Genomic DNA, 18,548 nt, shown 5'->3' on the forward strand with positions numbered 1-18,548 from the left:
AAAATATAATCAGCTCAAAGCCTAATAGGGAAAAAGTTCTTTAGGATAGATACAGTATTATGGATATTCTTTGAGATTTGGAAATTGTGTACTATTGCATTTTTTAACTAGAATACAGCCTGTCATGTTTCTCAGTATATTCTATTTTTATTTGTGTTACTCAATAATGTTTAAAACTTTTCAGATATACATCTTACACTCTCCTCTTCATATTCCTCCCAAGTCCCTTCTTTCTTCTTTGTTTCTTCTCCTCTCTGTTTCAACACGGACCTTCGTTATAGGGTTTTCCTCATTGAATATTTCTGATGCATTAAAACTCTCAGGAATTTTGTATGTTTGTTGTATATAACCACCACAGTGAATTTTATTATTAACTAAAAGTTCTCAGTTAATTGTTATAGGTTTTCAGCATATGTGAATTATATGTTTGTCTCCTTTCCAATGATTACAACTGTTAAGCTTCCTGCCATACGCAGTGGCTAGAACTTTTTCTTAGGCATTATTATCTTGTCTTTAATTGGAATATCTCTAAAACTGTACCACTGTGTTGTACAATTGGTTTGAATATGGTTTTCATGTATTTGTGGCCAACTGAAAATACGTATCTGTTTATTCATAGTTTCTCTGAATTAAAAAATAGTTTTCAATCAGAAATGGGTATTAAATCTTAAATGCTTTCTTCAGAGCTAATGAAATAATTATATACTTTGTCTTCTGTAATTTCCTATTGTAATATATTATTTCACTTTTATATTAAGCCATCCTTAAAATGTTGGGATAAATGCTTTTAATAGACTAGATTACTTCCTGTCACAAAAATGTCACATTCCGAGTGCCTTCGTGCAGTAACGTGTTTGCTGCTTCCATTGTTTATCAAGTGCTGGTTAATGAGGGCCTCTGCTCCGTACAGTCATTAGAAGCCCAAGCTCTGCGGTTGGAGGGGCCACCATCTTCCGGGGAGCATAGCGTCCTTTCTGTATCCCTTAACTCCAGCCTGTGGCAGGAAAGAAAGAGAGCTTGAAGGATGGAACACCCACCCCTGTGGCTGGTGACACTCCCTACCACATTCACATTCTGCGGTGAGAACTGGTCATGATTCCGTCTAAGATACATGATTCCACCCAAGATGCAAAACAGGCTGGGAAATGGGTTACAGCCGTGTGCACAGGTGGAAAAAGAAATGGAGTTTGATAAATGCACGATGTAGTCTCTGGTACAACTTCACAGTATGTGTACTTCTTTGAATTATCTTCTGGGTTCTATTTCTAGTTATTCTAGTTAGAATATTCCATACTGGTTAAAAAACAGGGTTGCTTAGTCTTTTTTCTCTGTCACATCTTTGTAAGATTTTGTGATTAGCTTTGATTTGCAATGTTTTCCTCCCCCTGCAACTTACTTTCCTGTGCTCTGAAACACTGTACAAAGTACCTAAATTACTTATTTCAGAACTCTTTTCCTTTTCAGTTTTTTCTCTGTTGGAACTTTATATCCAGATTGAGATTAATATTCAAATGTTATCATTACGTGTAATTATTTAACATAATATATTAGTATAATATCATTTTTAATAACCAACAGTTATTTGATAAACTTTCAACATATAATTATTTACAGTGAGCTCTGGTTAGAAATGTGAGTTTCATCCTTTTCCACCAATATTTTTGTGAAGCTCCAATGTAACCCCGGTACATGGGCTCATCTTCCGGTCAGCAGGTGCATCCCGCTGACATTGTTTTCAAACCTGGGGTCTTTTCATAAACAAAAATGTAAGCATCTTGCACAAGTAGATGATTTATCCAAGCGTGCCTGTGTGCCAAGTTCCTTCAGTCGTGTCTGACTCCGTGTGGGCCTGTGGACTGCAGCCTGTCAGGCTCCTCAGTCCGTGGGATTCTCCAGGCAATGATACTGGAGTGGGCTGCCACACCCTCATCCAGGGGAACGCAGAGTCTCTTGCATTGGCAGGCAGATTATTCACCAGTAGCGCCACCTGGGAAGTCCCGTATCTAAGCATAGAGTCTTTCAATTCTTTTATCATTATTTTTCCTTTAAAACTAGACTCTTTTCTAATGTCTTTTGTTAGAATTGCAAGCAGTTTGAAGCCAGACTGATTTTTTGTTCCTTTAGAATTTTCTCCCCCTTTTCTACTCTCCTCCTCCTCCTGCTCCCACTTCCGTTCTCTCCCTCTTCCTTCCCTCCTTGGCTTCTTCTTTTTGTCTTTCTTGGATGCTTCTGGGGTTTTTTATCCTCAAAATTAAAAGAAAATAAATGCTTAGGCACAGGATTATTTTAATTAATTTTGCTAGTACTTAGCGAACTTTTTCTAACTGAGGTTTCTTTAGTTCAGCTAAATCATCTTTGACTGTTTCTCATATTATTGCATTAACTGCATCTGCTTTGTTTTCTTTTTATGGGTTTCCTGTTAAATATATATTCAGTCTTCTGGATCTTCCCCCTCTTTCTATATTAATTGAATATAACAGGAAGTGCAACTTAAACTAGCTTAAATAATAAATCAAGTATATTGGTTCTTTCTGAAGAATCCAGTGGGAGTTCTCGCGTCAGGCGAGGAATAGGCCGAGTTCCCACCCTTGGCTCTGTGCCCCTGTGTTGCCTTCATCTCCAGGTTGGTTTCTTGTGTGGTTTCAGGGTAGTCTCCAGCAGCATTCAGGGTCATATTTGTTCTCACTCCCATCCAGACATACCTCTTCCCACAATCACTGAGCAAAAATCCTGATCTCCCAGGTCATGAATCGTATGCTCAGCCCAGAAATAGTCCCTGTGCAAAGAAAGGTGTGCACAGTGATGGGCACGTTGTTCACACCACTGGGCTACCCCACAAGGGGCAAATGTATCGCTTCCCTCAAGACGTATCGCTTCTCTCATCTTTAGCCTGATTTCCATATTTTATCCTTCTCTGATTTCTCAATAAATTTCTTAAGTTAGTTTTCTCTTTTGGACTCATTAAGTTCTCTGTGATCATGGTGGTGAAGGGAGTGGATTATGCTTACTTCTATATAAATTAAATCTATATCTCAGATTATATACAATAGGTACAGGTCAGATGTTAGTAAGATTATGGCAGAAATTTCCCCGAACAATCTTAAACAACTTTCAGAAAAACATTTCATTATTTTCTATAACTGATCTAATCTTTCTCATACTTCCCTGCCCTGGTGAGTACTGAAGATGCTGGAGAGGGTTACTTAAACATGCCGTTTAGCAGCATCCAAATCACTTCTTTTTGAAAATAGTCTATTTGGGGTAAATGTTGGTTTTTTCCTATTTCCTCCCCTCCCCACCACTCTCCATAATGTGTTGTTTGGGTCTTGGGGGGCGGGTGGCTCTGTGTCCTGGTGGCCCTAGCGGTGGGGTAGTAGGGCTCTGTGTCTGCACATGGAGTCTGAACAAGTCTTCACACTGGCCTGCATCCTTGTAAATCCCTGGTTTTGCCGCCAGTGCCACCTGGCCTTCAAGGTGAAGTGAAGTCAAGTCACTCAGTCGTGTCCGACCTTTTGCGACCCCATGGGCTGCAGCCTTCCAGGCTCTTATGTCCATGGGATTTTCCAGACAAGAGTACTGGAGTGGGGCGCCATTTTCTTCTCCAGGGGATCTTCCGACTCAGGGATTGAACCCGGGTCTCCTGCATTGCAGGTGGTCGCTTTACCCTCTAAGCCACCAGGGTAGTAACAGTCAAAATCGCTGTGACAAACCCTGTTGCTATCTCTTTTGGATGATATCCCCACCCTGGGCCTCCTCCCCTTTTCTAACACCAGGACTCCTAAATTCCATCTGCTCCACACTGCCCGCGCTAGGATTGCAGGAGCTTCTGGACTGCGGCTGTGGGGAGCCACCAGCATCGCTGCTGGGCGTTTCTCCAAGCGCCTCCCTTGGCTGGTGCTGCACCGGCTCTTTCCATCATTTTGGCCCTGTGTCCTGCCCTAGGGCTTCCCAGGTGCTGCTAGTGGTAAAGAACCTGCCTCCCCACACAGGAGACGTAAGAGAGTGGGGCTCGATCCCTGGGTCGGGAAGATCCCCTGGAGGAGGGCGTGGCGACCCACTCCAGTATTCTTGCCTGGAGAACCCCATGGACAGAGGAGCCTGGCGGGCTGCAGTCCATAGGGTCACGCAGTCAGACACAACTGAAGCGACCTAGTGCTCACGCATGCCTGCCAGAGGGAGGGCTTCTGCTGAGTAGTGTGCGGTTTCCTCCTCGTGCTGTATTCAGGGAGGTGGCTCAATACTCCTGGCATCCTCAGGTTTCCTCAAGCGTATCTAAATTTGTTCGGTCCTTCCCATAGATTTGGGCAGAGAGGGGGCGGGGGAGTCCCACCTGTGGTACATGTCTTAAACTCACCTGCCTCCCTCACCCTCCAGGGAAAGATGTGGTGGGGTTTCCAACATCTCTTCGAATATCTTCCATCATCCGCTGAGATCTCTCCACTCTGCACTTATGATCTAATCACTGATTATTCTACCAGGCCTGACTTTGGGTAAAGAGTCACAAAATAGCCATAAAAACATTGGGGTTTCTCTCCCCTAAACTGCTCCCTGAATAGGAGGAGGCTTTGCTTTCTGGTTTCTGCGTAGATGTGCTGTTTGTTCTGGAATTCTCCCAAAGTAGATTTTACCCCTTTCCCTTCTAGCCAGCACTTACTCCTCTGAGACAGGAGTTTTAGTTCTTCCCTGATGTCTTCTTTTAGAGAAGGGAAATTGGAGTCAGTCCTCTGCCTCTTCCACTCCAGACACATCTGTTCTATTTGTAGCAAAATGTTCTCTGCATAGATATAACTCTGTTTTATTGCCAGTGGGGGTGATGTCTATGTTTACATTCTGTTAATCCTTTCTATAGAAATCTGGAATTGTGGATTGAGATATCAGGGTTCACATTACCATATAACCTCCAAATCTGAATGTACATAATCAATTGTAAAGCATGGAAAAATGCAATAAATAACCATTTTATCTTTCAAATGATTTTACCCTTTGTCTACAAAGATAACATTCTCCCACACTGTCAGAAAGCCTGTTTTTCCAATAGTGTATTTTTTGAGTAGTTGAGTAGTCCTTGTACGATTTCTCTTACGGCCAACAGTATCATATGTCTGGTGAGTGGCAGTTGGACTGGGTAAGGACTCTGGGGCAGAATGTGGTGTTTAGCGCCCAGTGCTTAGACTGGCGTCTTCGCAGCACTAGGCCCCCTGGATTGTGTCTTCATGCGTGCTAAGTCACTCCAGTTGTGCCAGTTCTTTGTGACCCTATGGACTGTAGCCCACCAGGCTCCTCCGTGCACGGGATTCTCCTGATTTTCAGGTGGATTCTTTACCACTGAGCAACCTGGGAAGCCTCAGATTGTTTCTGACCCCCCGCCCCGCCCACTTATTTGGATGTGTGTCAAAACAGTCAGGAGTATAATTGTTGTTAAATGCTCAGTTGTGTCTAACTCTTTGTTACCCCATGGACTGTATGTAGCATGTCAGGCTTCCCTGCCCTTCTGCATCTCCTGGAGCTTGCTTGAACTCATGTCCATTGAGTCAGAGTATAATATTTACAGTAAATAAATGTTTACAGGAGTATAATATTTACAGTAAATAGCTCCGATTGGGAGCACTAGCCACCACTCCTGCTAGCTGTTTGGCTCCTGGTAAGGTATTTAACTTCTCTAAACTTCAGGTTCCCTTTCTATAAACTGCAAATGATAAGAACACGCTCCTCCTTCTTACGGTAAGGCACGTGGGCTTGCATACAGCAGGCACTCCTATTGTAGCAATCCATAGAAGTTCTATGTTATAGGGCGGTAAGAGGACTAATACGAGCAGTGAAAGTCCGTGGACACCCGTCTTTTCTTGCCAAAATCAAATTTATTAATACTGCCAAGTAGGCTAAGTATAACTGCATTCCACTGCAAATGATTCAAGGATAAGCAACAACTTCCTGAATACAAGCCTTCCTGAGAATTAGGAAGATGGAGATTCCCAAAGAAAGCCCTCTCTACCACTGGGTCGGTGGGGAGTCATTAACCAGGAATTGGAGTGTTTCTTAAGGGGGACAGTTGACCTTCAATGTGCACTGGAATAACAGGACCCATTTATGGCAGACAATTGGCTGTTGCCCAAGTGGCCCGTGAAATGTATGGGCCAAACATTCATTTTACAGTCTTTTTAAAAGAGGGCTCCAAGTGTTGCAGGAGATCTTAAAGTCTAAGTTGTTACATGTGGAAGGGACCACCCATGCATGCGTAGGGTTTCTCTTTTAGAAGCAGGAGCACATTCCAAAAGCTGCACTTGGTATGTCTTACCAGCCCAGTGTTTCCAGGCAGTTAATATAAACTATTTCTTGGACAATGGGCTTCACACTCATTTGTGTAAACTGGAAATTTTTCATTTTCCTGTAAATGGAAGATCTTAAATAAAAAGTCAGATATGGAATCTGTGGTTTTTGGAACCAGCCTCAGACAGAGGGCAAGATTAGAGCTTCATGGTTATTGTGATAGTATCAGTAGGCACCCAGTTGCAGAACTTGATTGAAAAGTCAGTTCTAGTGGAATGAAGACACAGTGAGAGCTGATTGCTGTCGCAGCCCTGGGACTGTAATGACTAAAGACAGTCTTCTCATGCTCAGTGGGTTCATGCCCTAGTTCCTAGGAAAAGTCATGTAAACCCATAGCCATCACAGATATCAGTCCTAAACAGTGGTTGGAACAGAGAAAAATCTGCCAGTCCTGGATAACGGCCTTAGGGGAATGTCCTAGCGATGCTGAGGGTGCACTGGGTTTTGACAGATAAATTGAATACCACTAAGATATGAATAATAAAACCTTACGAAAAGATGGCATCATTTTAAGAAAACAAATATGTGCTATAATCACAAAGTTAAAATTATGTTAGCAAAAAACTATAATTGTCCACTATAATTGCTCGAAGCATGTAATTGTTAATAATGAACATATTAAAGGGGCAATTTAACTCTCCTGTATATATTTGAAGGAGAGAATAGTGTCACCTCCTAGGAATGAAAATTAAAGTTTTTCCAGATACCTTCCAGAGGGTTAGAGCAGAAAGATGTGTTTCTTATTTCCTCCCAAGGGGCACATGGATCACAATTCCCAGCCAAGGAGGGCAATCACACTTGCTCCTAGAGTTGTGCTCTTGCCAAGATCAGGCATAAATGGGGCAGCCTTGAAACACTCAGAAAGGCCTCCACCACATTGCGTCCAGGGCCCACAAGCAAGGCAAAGATTGCCAGAGCACTCAGTATAGGAGTCAGAGACCAGAGCACTCAGTATAGGAGTCAGAGACCTGGGGTCAAGGCCCAGGAGCCTGGCTGTTACCCAAACTGATTCTTGCCAAGACGGTGGACTTCTCTACTCAACTTCCCTTAATTTCCACTGTAACCACCTTGAATATTGCTACTTAAAGTGGCTAGACCTTTCAACTGGACATTCCATCTAGATTTTTGAATGCTGTTTCCATTCAGTTTGAATCCTTTAAATGCTTATATGTATTTTCCCTGCATATAAGAACTGAGACTATTTCTGAAAACATTTGCCGTGTTTCAAGAGATATAGCACTTTATTTGCACTGTCAGGCTGCGCTTCATTTAAAAAGTGCCCCTTGTGCTAACAGACGTTGGCTTGGCCTTTCCTTCTTCCACGGCCCATATCAGCAGGGAAGGACATTAGCTCTAAGTTTCCGGATGCAACTTAGAAACTGTTGTTTCTAAGACACTTCTCCCTGGGCTATTTCCTGTCTTTCCTCATCCCTTGGTGGAAATGGAAGGGTGGTCTTTATGTTCCTGGAGACTGGGAGTGATGCCAGGCAGATAGTAGGCCACCACCCGTGAATGCCAGGAAATGGGCCAGTCACAGAGCAGCCCACTCCGTATATCAGGCTGCTATTGAGGAACAGGAAGCATGGGGTTGGTTATTTCTGTTGACCTGAAGTAAATAGGCAGTCAGCAAAGATGGGTTTATCTTGGATCAGCAGAGAACTGCAGTTTGGGGTCTGCAACCACGGTGAGCCACATGCAAGCCCTCAAATGGGAAGGGAAGGAGGACTTTTTATAGAGGAGAAAGACAGCCAGGAGGGCTAGAGTAAATGAAGAGTCGGTGGGTTTTCGTTGGCTGAGCTCTTGCCAGCAAAGAAGAGGAGTCTTTTGTCTTCCCGTTGGGCTCTGCTATCCTGGTAGGGCATGAGAGCGCTTCCTTCTGGTCTCCTGACTCTGCTTAATTGAGGCCTCTGTTTGTTAATTTTTTACATCGCTAACCTCCTTAAGCTTTCTCCTGACCTTAAGGAGATGGTTCTGACCATGCAGCTCTTAACTGCAGCGACGTCTCTAAGTGTCAGGCAACCTCCCTAAGCTTTCTCCTGACCTTAAGGAGATGGTTCTGACCATGCAGCTCTTAACTGCAGCGACGTCTCTAAGTGTCAGGCAACCTCCCTAAGCTTTCTCCTGACCTTAAGGAGATGGTTCTGACCATGCAGCTCTTAACTGCAGCGACGTCTCTAAGTGTCAGGCAACCTCCCATGAACGTCTTCCACTGGAGACTCAGACGGCAAAGCGTCCGTCTACAACGCGAGGGACCCGGGTTCGATCCCCGGGGTGGGAAGAGTCCCTGGAGAAGGAAATGGCAACCCACTCCAGTACTCTTGCCTTGAAAATCCCATGGACGGTGGAGCTTGGGGCAGGCTACTATCCATGGGGTCACAAAGAGTCAGGCACGACTGAGCGACTTCACTTCACTTCACTTCCTATGAAGCACCACACTCCTGGGAGGGGATTTAGATATTCATCAGCCACGTCTATACACCAGAGCCTACCCCTGCAGCTTGTCTTATTTAATCCGCATTGTATCATTAAATAGTGTCTTTATGACCATTTCATAGATGAGACTGGTCCAGACTGAAGTGATTTGACCCAGTTAGTAACTGGCAGAGCGCAAGTGGGAGTTGGGAATTTGGCTGCACTGCACTGCTTTTCTCGAGGCCTATGGGTCTTCTGTGTGAAGGCAGTTCTGTGAACTCGAGATGCTCTAATGCACTTCCAGTAGCCCTTGCACATGTCTTCCGGGGTGGGCAGGCGCCTGGATCTCACTTGTCCAAAGCTGAAGTCATCTTCTTCTCCTCTGGTTGTAGTCTACATCTTTAATCAAGTATCTGGTGAGTGGCAAAGCTGCAGCTTCTGAACCCAGACCGTGTGGGCTTGGATCCTAGGTCCACCATTTACGGTGTGAGCTTGGGCAACTTACTCAATCTCTCCGTGCCTCAGTTTCCTCATCTGTAAAACAGTGATAAGTGCAGCGCTTACTTAGAAGGTTAGGGAGGCTGGAATGAGTTCACAGACATAAAGTGCTTCAAGCTGTGCATAACAAATGCTGTGAACACTGACTGTCATCATGCCGTGATCACTGTCACAAAGGCATCATCGGTATGAAACTTCGTAAGATATTACTGAGTCCTTCCTGCTCCTCACCCCAGCCTTCTGGGACTGGGCATCGTTGGTCTAAAGGCTTCTTTTTCCCTAGGCCATTGCTGTTATCTTTGCTATCTCAAACCCATCTGTCTACAGCTACTTCCTCTCTGCTTTTCTGTGACTAGCATCTTACCCTCCTATTCATCACCTGCACCATTCACAGGTATAAAGTGCTCAAAGCTTTGCATAATAGAAGTCTTTCTACCATCAAATCTGAACATGTTATTTGCTTAAAGGCAATGTCTCCCCAGTGCCTGGGTGCCTTGGCCTGGAATCTTCATTCCCTCCTAATTTGACTCTTTCAGGGCTGCGTTTTGTCTTCTTCTCGCCCACCCTGCCATCCATTCATCTCAACTTCCTCCACCTTTGAAGATACTTGCAATTTCACGTTCCCAAAGGCCCTGGTCTACTCTCTGTCCCAAATGCCATCCCTTTTCTCCACCTGCTAAAGGCCCACCCCTTGCTTTGTCCTTAAAGAGCTATTGTGAGTTCTTCTTGGAAAACTTATGACTTGCACTCTGGCTCCTTCCCTGAAGAAAAACATCCAGGACATCACTCTTGACCTTCCTCTCCAAACTTCCCACTTTGTTCCCCTCAGTTCTGTAAGTTTCTTCTGTATTTCTATATCCCCATCTTCAAATGGGGTCTGAAGTGGGTCTCACCCAGGAAAACTGCTGGTAAATGCTCACTGATTAAGTTTACATAACAGTTGGGGTTGCGATGGAGGACAAGCTTCCTGTCCTTTTTGTTTTTGGAGAAAGACACAAGTGAAGAATACATCTGGGTCAATGTTTATGGTTATAGATTCAACCAGTGTTCCAAATACGGGTTCCAAAATAAAAGTTTCGCTTAGGTGGGTTCTAGCTATGCTGTCCTTTCTACCCCGCTTGCCTTGAAGTTTAAGCCAAGGCACATGCCTACAGGAAAATTCACTCTGTGAGCTTTGAACTCTTTTTAGTAAATTTTTCCACCATATTTTGTGGAAACACACCAGAAATCCGGAACACTTGGAATTAAGTCTTCAAAAGAACAGGAAATGTCCACTTTTAAAATACAAATACAGATAAATGGGCTTAAGCCTAAGGATTTTAACATAACTGAAAACACAGGCCCAAGAGACTCTGTGGTTTCCACACCTGGGAGAGCCCTCTCCCACTTACCTCAGCTAACACAGACTACTGGCACAGGAGGGAATTTGTTTTGGATTTGCCTTCCAGTCCATTAAAAAAAAAAAAAAGTCATCTTAGAATAAGTGGGTCAGGGTACGTAAAAGTGATCTCAGCTTCACATTTGGATTTATAACTGTTTGGGTTAAAAATCTTCAGGATTTCAGGTTGCAGGGCTGTTCTCTTGCAGCTGGCGACCCTGGAATCCAGTGGAGCCCCACAACTCGCCTGAGGGTCCTCTGTGCAGTCCCGTGTCTGCACCCACTCACCCCCAAACCCCAGCCCCAGCCCCGTAGTGCCTGAGCAGAGACAGAATCTGGGCTCATTCCTCTTTAGCCAGGGCTCCCTGGAGAGCCTGGGAGAACAAGTTCTTTTGTTTCCTCTGGAGCCAAAACTGTCTTCACTTCCTGGTCGGGCTACTCCATCTGCAGACCACGCTTTGGGTCACTCCATTGGAAGCAGTGTTGAAATGGTCTTTAAGAGGAAGAGCTGTGGGAAGGAGCCTGGTAGCTTCAGAGGGGCCCTGTGCACGGAGTTGAGTTACACCCTGAGACAGAGTTGGGCCCAGAGCTTCAGGCTCTGCATCCATAATTGGAGCAGGGCATCAAAAACGAAGCTACAGCCAGATGCAGAGGAACAGGCCAGTTGGCTGATCTTTTCTAAAACATCATCTATAAAATAAGGGAGCAGCTGCTCCTGAACCATTTCCCAGGCTGAAGGGTTGAGTAAGAATGATTTAATTCTGCAAATATTTATCGATGACCACTACATCTTGGGTCCTGCCCTACATGCTGTTGAAAAACACACAGTATGATTCCTACCCTTGGCAAGCTCAAAGTCTGCCGGGGGGACAGATGTGTAAACAGGGAGGTAGTGCACAAAAGGCTGGGCCTTCTCCCTGCATAATGAGCAGAATGTGATGGGAACGGAAGTGGAGGAGAGACGACCAGCAGAGATGAGGTCTGAGAAGTGGTTGAAGGCATGAATCGGATTAGGGAGAGAGACAGAGAGGGTCACTAAGAGAGAGGGAGAGGAAATGAGAGCAAGGTGCGCAGCAAGGACCAGCCTGGAGGAGAAGAGTGGGGTGGGAGCCACGTCCCTTAGGGCGGGATGTCCACAGGGTAGGGGAAGTGATGATATAAAAAGGAACTTGGGAGACAAGAACTTGTACATTTGAAATCAAGAGAGTTTCCTCTAGGTCAAGCCCCACTGTTCCAAAAAGAAAGTATATTCCCAGCTGCCTATGACCTTGCCCTAAATCCTTAGGATAAGAGCATACAATGCTTAACTTCTGGAATCAATTAACAGATAGCAGTGGCTGCTTTGCTTTTGTTTCAGGCTAATGATACCTGGTAACAGCATTGTTTGTTTTAACATGTTCTGTGGTGTTTTAACCAGGGGATTGATGGTGAAAACCACGGAAACTGAGAGACAGGACCAGCCCTGGACGTGCTTTTCTAGGCCCCTGGGGGAAGGGTCTCTTGACCCCTTCCCTTGCTTGACTCCTTCAGCCTGGCTCCAGTCTGTCCCTCAGTTTAGTAAGCTTTATCCAGGGGTCTGCTTTCATTTCCCACTGTCCAAAAGGGCAAATACTCGGCAGATTTCTGTCGACACCTGATTCATCCTGTACTTATAGAACAGAAAGAGCTGTCACCAGGGGCTGTGGGAATGTAGACACAGTGGAGACCCAGAGACACAGGGCATGGGGTGAGGCAGGCCTGCATCAAGACAGTGGGCCTCCTTTCTCTGCAAAATGCTGTGTAATTGCCACTGCCCTCTATCAGCTGAAGGGAACTCCTTTCAGAAGCTGCTGGGACTGAGAATGGCCTAGAGCTCCCAGAATCTAAACTGCTCATGTGATAAGTAGGAAAACTGAGGCCTGAAGAAGTACAAAGTCAATTATGTTTATCTAATTTAGACATCTGGGGGAAAAAGTGTGGTGAAGTCACGGGAGGGACTAGATGAGCCAAAGGGGCTTGGAGAGGAATTCTGCCTCTTACAGCAAATTTTTATTAACATGGTTGTGAGAGACTAATGGATATATTAAGAAAGTGAGGAATTGGGATGCCAGAGGCCAGAGTGCTAGCATCCTCAGATTGTATATTTTAATCTGTGTAGTCAAGAGACACAGAAGGAAGCCATCAGGGCTTTGAAAGTGGTATTTCACTCAGGCAGGATTCCGTCCACTACTCACCTGCCTCTCTCTAGTTAATTCCAACGCACCCACCGCAGTGCCATCCAAATGGTATTCTGTAGGAAGCCTTCTGGAATGCTCCTACCTAGGTCAGCTTGCTTTATTATTGGTGTTACATAGCCAAGTCCCTCTTCTTCAGAGAATGTATCTGAATTATAATTTCCCCCTAATTATTTGAGTCATGTTTGTATCCTCCCTTAAACTGTAGGCTCCATGAGAGCTTGAACCGTGCCTTCTTTTGCTCACTGTTGAGCTCCCAATACAAGAGTTTCTGGCAACTGATTTGTTGAATTAATGAATAAAATCATGAATAACAGTGCTTGAGAATGAGTGGTTGGTAAGAGACTTAATTTGAAACTAAAAGTTTGAAGTAACTACTGAGAATAACAAGAGAAGAAGCATGTCAAAAGCAAACAAAACAAGTTATAATCAAATGCAAGGCACTGAGTAAAATGGAGAACATGTTATGGCGAGTCTATAGTTGTGAGATTGTGCTAGTCATTCAATAGATACTTACTGAGAGTTGATAACGTGTTCAGCTTCATGTGCATTACTGGGAGAAATGGATGGCTATGCCTCTCATGGAATTTCCAGTCTAATCATGATCTGTAGCCCTGGGGTAAGCTGAGGGGAGAGAGAGAGAAAAAAAAGAAGAGGAGAGAGAAAAAGAAAGAGATAGAGAGAACGTCTAATTGGGAGAACATGGAGAGAAAAACAACCTTGGGTTCTCTGTGAATTTAAACAATAGTTGTAATAAGGTGTGGGAGAAGGAGAGTAAGAAGGATACAAACGTGAGCCTGCATTTAAGGTTTCAGCCGTGAGGCATTTCTCATTGTTTGTCAGGGTTGGCCCTTGGTACAGATGTCTGGAGTTGGATACAGCTGAGCGGCAAGACGATTGGTTAAGGTTAAGACATTGTGAGTTCCATGAGTTGGATCACCCCTCCAAACAGTCCCTGGGGTCACCCAGGATACAAAAGCCAAAACGTCTCAAACAACTTTAAGTCCAATACTCAGTGACAAGACATCCTGATACACATCAAAATATAAGTGAGTGGAGACAAACCATCAGTTGTAACAAGATTCTCACGGTCTTAAATGTCATAGGAGACAGTGGAGGGAGGCCAAAGGGGTATTTGGCTACACTGATAAGTTGTGTTGTTTAGTCTCTAAGTCATGTCTGACTCTTTGTGACCCCATGGACTGTAACCCTCCAGCCTCGTCTGTCCATGGGATTTCCCAGGCAAAATACTGGAGTGGGTTGCCATTTCCTTCTCCAGGGGATCTTCCCGACCCAGAAATCAAGCCCACATCTCCTGCATCAGCAGGTGGATTCTTTACCACTGACCCACCAGGGAAGGCCACGTTTATAAGTAGAGAATCTCTAAAGTATCAAGAGTTACAACTGATCATCTAATAGGTTATTATGAAGCCACCAGGCATCACTGAAAGGGTCTTTTGCAGGCTTTATCCTGAGGATGAGTATGCTGCTGCTGCTGCTAAGTCGCTTCAGTCGTGTCCGACTCTGTGCGACCCCATAGACGGCAGCCCACTAGGCTCCCCCGTCCCTAGGATTCTCCAGGCAAGAGTACTGGAGTGGGTTGCCATTGTATAGGGGCCATGATAGCGTCAGATGGTTTGTGGAGGGTTCTGGGCCCTGTTGATTCTCAAGACAACCCCAAAAGACTCATTTCTGGGATGAAACTTTTCTGAAAGAAAATGAAATTTGCTTAGTCGTGTCTGACTCTTTGTGACCCCATGGACTGTAGCCTACTAGGCTTCTCCGACCATGGGATTTTCCAGGAAAGGGTTCCGGAGTGGGTTGCCATTTCCTTCTCCAGGGGATCTTCCCAACACAGGAATTGAACTCGGGTCTTCTGCATTGCAGACAGACGCTTTAACCTCTCAGCCACCAGGGAAGCCCTTGTTCAGGGATGAAACTTGAACTGAGGAGAAAATACTAGGAGTAAGATCCAAATTGAGCATAGCAGGGTCAACAGGAGCAAATGAAAGAGAAGCTCTATAAAGAAGGGAGGATAAGACCAGCAGGTCTTTTTATGGGGTCAGGCAAAATTTTGATCTGGAAACCTCACAAGGACATTGTAAGTTAGGAAAACTACAGATTAATCACTTCATAAGCAGAGATGCATAAGTCCTTCAATAAATATTAGCAAATCAAATCCAATAATATGTAAAAATAATAGTACATTATGACTAAGTGAACTATTCTCAGTATGCAAGCTCGGTCTATACAGTGTAGACAGATATGATTGTACACATACACATATGAATTGCAGTCATATATATGTGTGATTGTAGAATTCATACAAAAATCTGAAGAATCTGGAATATGCACAGCAATCTGGAAGAAGACATGTCAAATTGGAGAATGTATCCTATCAGATATCACAAGATATTATAAATCTATTAATGGTGCAAAAAAAGACCAACTGAACAGCAAACTGTCACGGAGTATGCAAAACCAAACTCACACATCAGTGAGGAAAGTGACAGTGAGTTTACTGAAAGAAACAACGGCCTCGTCATTAAAAGGCGCTGGGCTAATAACATATCGTTAGGCAAAAATAATGGAACTAGACCCCTCTTTTCACCTAACAAAAATGTAAATTCCAGAAAGATTTTGACCTAAATGTGAAGTGTAAAACAATAAAGCTATTTGAGGAGAATATATGTATTTGGGAGCTTGGCATAAAGAAAGGTATTGGGTTTTTTCCCCCTAAAAATAACACAAACACGACTGACCGTGAGAGAAAAGAAAGATAAATCCGTCTATACTAAGATATGAGAGATTTTTGTTTTTAAAGTCCAGGGTTAGAGTGGAGGAGACATTCATAACACGTGTGTCCAACGAGCAACCGCATCCACAACAGACTTTAAATATCACATGAATCAATAGCACACAGCATACATCCTATTATAATCTTCAAACGCCGGCACTTAGAGATCCACTTTGCTCACATATTGATTCATTCACCTGGACCTCAGTTGCACAGAAACAGGTAACCCCTGGCTCCTAACACATCACCATAATGCATGGCTTTCCTTTATTCAATTAATTCTTTTTTTTTTAATTTTATTTTATTTTTAAACTTTACATAATTGTATTAGTTTTGCCAAATATCAAAATGAATCCTGCCACAGGTATACATGTGTTCCCCAACTTGAACCCTCCTCCTCCTCCCTCCCCATACCATCCCTCTGGGTCGTCCCAGTGCACCAGCCCCAAGCATCCAGTATCGTGCATCGAACCTGGACTGGCATCTCGTTTCATATAATACACCCAGGAACTAACCACCCTTTAAGAAGAACAAACATTTTGAATTTAAACTACATCTAGCCATATTTTTTCCCTTTTCCCAGCTCCTTTCTCCCTTCAACCCAGGTTAACCACCATCCTGAATATCATGTCCTTCTTAACTAATTTCCTGTTTATTTAGTCTTATTACATCAATATATATTCCCAAAACTAAATGTACAGTTTTTTAAAATTACTTATAATTTTAAGAAGAGTATTATGCTATAAGTAATTTTTATCATTTCATATTATATATTTAGCTTCAGCCAAACTTTTTTTCCCACTGTTATCAGTTTTGACTGCTGTGTAATATTCCATTACGTGATTATTCCAAATTTGGTTCATCCTCTTTTCTATTTATGAGCATTGTGTTGGTTCCAGTTTCTGTAGTGAGTATTTTTATGTGTGTCTCCTATGGTGTATATGTGCGTGTATATATACATATGCTTTTCTTTTGGATTTATGCCATTAGGTTTTACTGGGTCACAGTGTTTGTGAATAGTCATCTGCATATTTGGTCACAATTGTCTGTTCATTGTAGAGTTTTTCCAAATTATTTAACTTATTTTATAAATTCTAATTCACATTTAATGGGAAATAGAAGCTTAGGTTATTTTCCTTATCAGACCTATGTTCCTTGAAGCCACATTACTATGATGGCTTTAATCTCTTGCACATTGGCTGTCTTTAGCTGAGCGCAGTTCAGGGGATCCTTTCTAATTATAGGAAGGAGCTTCTTTCCTTCAACACTGCAACCTGCCTTGTGACAAATCTCTACTATACGTTATGTAAATGACTAAGAAGTCATTTATACTAACTGAATGTACAAATCTTAATCAGCTTATTTCAAAATTTGCTAGCATCTAGTGTCAATCAAAACTGAAGATAAAACACTAATGAATATTGAATTCTCATGCTTTAGGTATACTTCCTGTATAGAGTTTTTGATTCTCTACTATTTTTTACCATATTGTTTCATTTAAATTTCCTACATGCTAACCTAATTTGTGTGATTGAGATAAAATTGCAATATGTGATTGTGTAGTCACAATCACATATTGTGAAAGTGAAAGTGAAGTCGCTCAGTCTCGTCTGACTCTTTGTGACCCCATGGACTCTAGCCGGCAAGGCTCCTCTGTCTGTGGAGTTCTCTAGGCAAGGACGCTGGAGTGGGGTGCCATGCCCTTCTCCAGGGGGTATTCCTAACCCAGGGATCGAACCTGGGTCTCCCACACTGCAGGCAGATTCTTTACCATCTGAGCCACCAGGGAAGCCCATCTATATACAAATATAAAATATACATTAAAAGTTTTTTAATTAAATTTTTTTCCACATTTAAAGTTCTCTGAAACAGGAATAGTGTACAATCAATAGTATAGCATGGTTTAATTGTCAGTATTCTTTCATTCTAAATTATACATAACATAGTGACTTAAACTCAACAAGTGTCTTAGATTTGATAAATATGATAATTTTCACTGAAACAACTCTTTTCACACATGAATTTTATCACCCTCATACTTTACCAATTTACAAAATGTTAGAGTCTATAATTAAAATAACAAATACAACTGGCAAAAATAAGTGGGGGGGAAAAGACAGCTGAGTCTTGGAAAGCCCGTACAGAAGCGGTGGCGGGAGAGACAAGTAGTGAAGAGAGGCACTGCCAGGCAGCAGTTACCTCCTCTGGGCATCTGCCAGGATGCTCTGTGCAGAGAAGGGAGAAGGACCATCTGTCAGTGAAGTGAGACTGGTGAGGAGAGTTCCCATGAACACCCTTCAGTGGGGCTTTTACCAACACAAATCTGAACTATGCCTTTTCATAATTGGTCAGAATTAGCACCAGGTGGAGTGGCAGGCAACTCTTTGCAGAGGACTTCTGGTCCTCGCTGGACCATCTCAGTGAGCTCAGATGTTACAAATCCTCTCCCTAGGAAAGCACTTTCACTTCCTAGTTCATTCCTCCAAAAACCAAGAAGGGCAATAAAATAACATCAAAGAAAGGGATACTACTGGATTTTCTCTGAAAATTTATTTTTCTTCTTTAAAACAAGAAATTCAGAGGGGTTTCCATTGCCTTGGCTTTCCATTCTTAAACATCGTGGGGACTTCCTTGGTGGCACAGTGGATAGAAATCCACCTGCCAACGTAGGTGACATAGCTTTGACTCCTGGTCCAGGAAGATTCCACATGCCGTGGAGTGATTAAGTCCACGCGCCACAACTACTGAGCCCCAGACCTAGAGCCCGCGAGCTGCAACTGCCGACGACCGTGCGCCCTGGAGCCTGTGCTCTGCTGCAAGAGAAGCCCCGCAGTGAGAAGCCCACGCACCACCTCAAACCATGGCCACCGCTCACTGCAACTAGAGGAAGCCCACACAAGCTACAAAGACCCAGCGAAGCCAG

At 43.5% G+C, this 18,548-nt stretch overlaps 1 long non-coding RNA gene across 1 annotated transcript in view; it reads right to left on the reverse strand.

Annotated features, from left to right (window-relative positions):
• Window positions 1-8,524: 8,524 nt before the first annotated feature.
• The window catches only part of LOC138986126 (uncharacterized), an 85,774-nt gene continuing 75,750 nt past the window's right edge, over window positions 8,525-18,548 (reverse strand). Inside the window, exon 3 of the long non-coding RNA XR_011463021.1 lies at window positions 8,525-9,273. This is a non-coding gene — a long non-coding RNA (uncharacterized lncRNA). The remainder of the gene's footprint in view (window positions 9,274-18,548) is intronic.

This window comes from Bos mutus, chromosome 28 (assembly GCF_027580195.1).
Source record: "Bos mutus isolate GX-2022 chromosome 28, NWIPB_WYAK_1.1, whole genome shotgun sequence".
Classification (NCBI taxonomy): Eukaryota; Metazoa; Chordata; class Mammalia; order Artiodactyla; family Bovidae; genus Bos; species Bos mutus.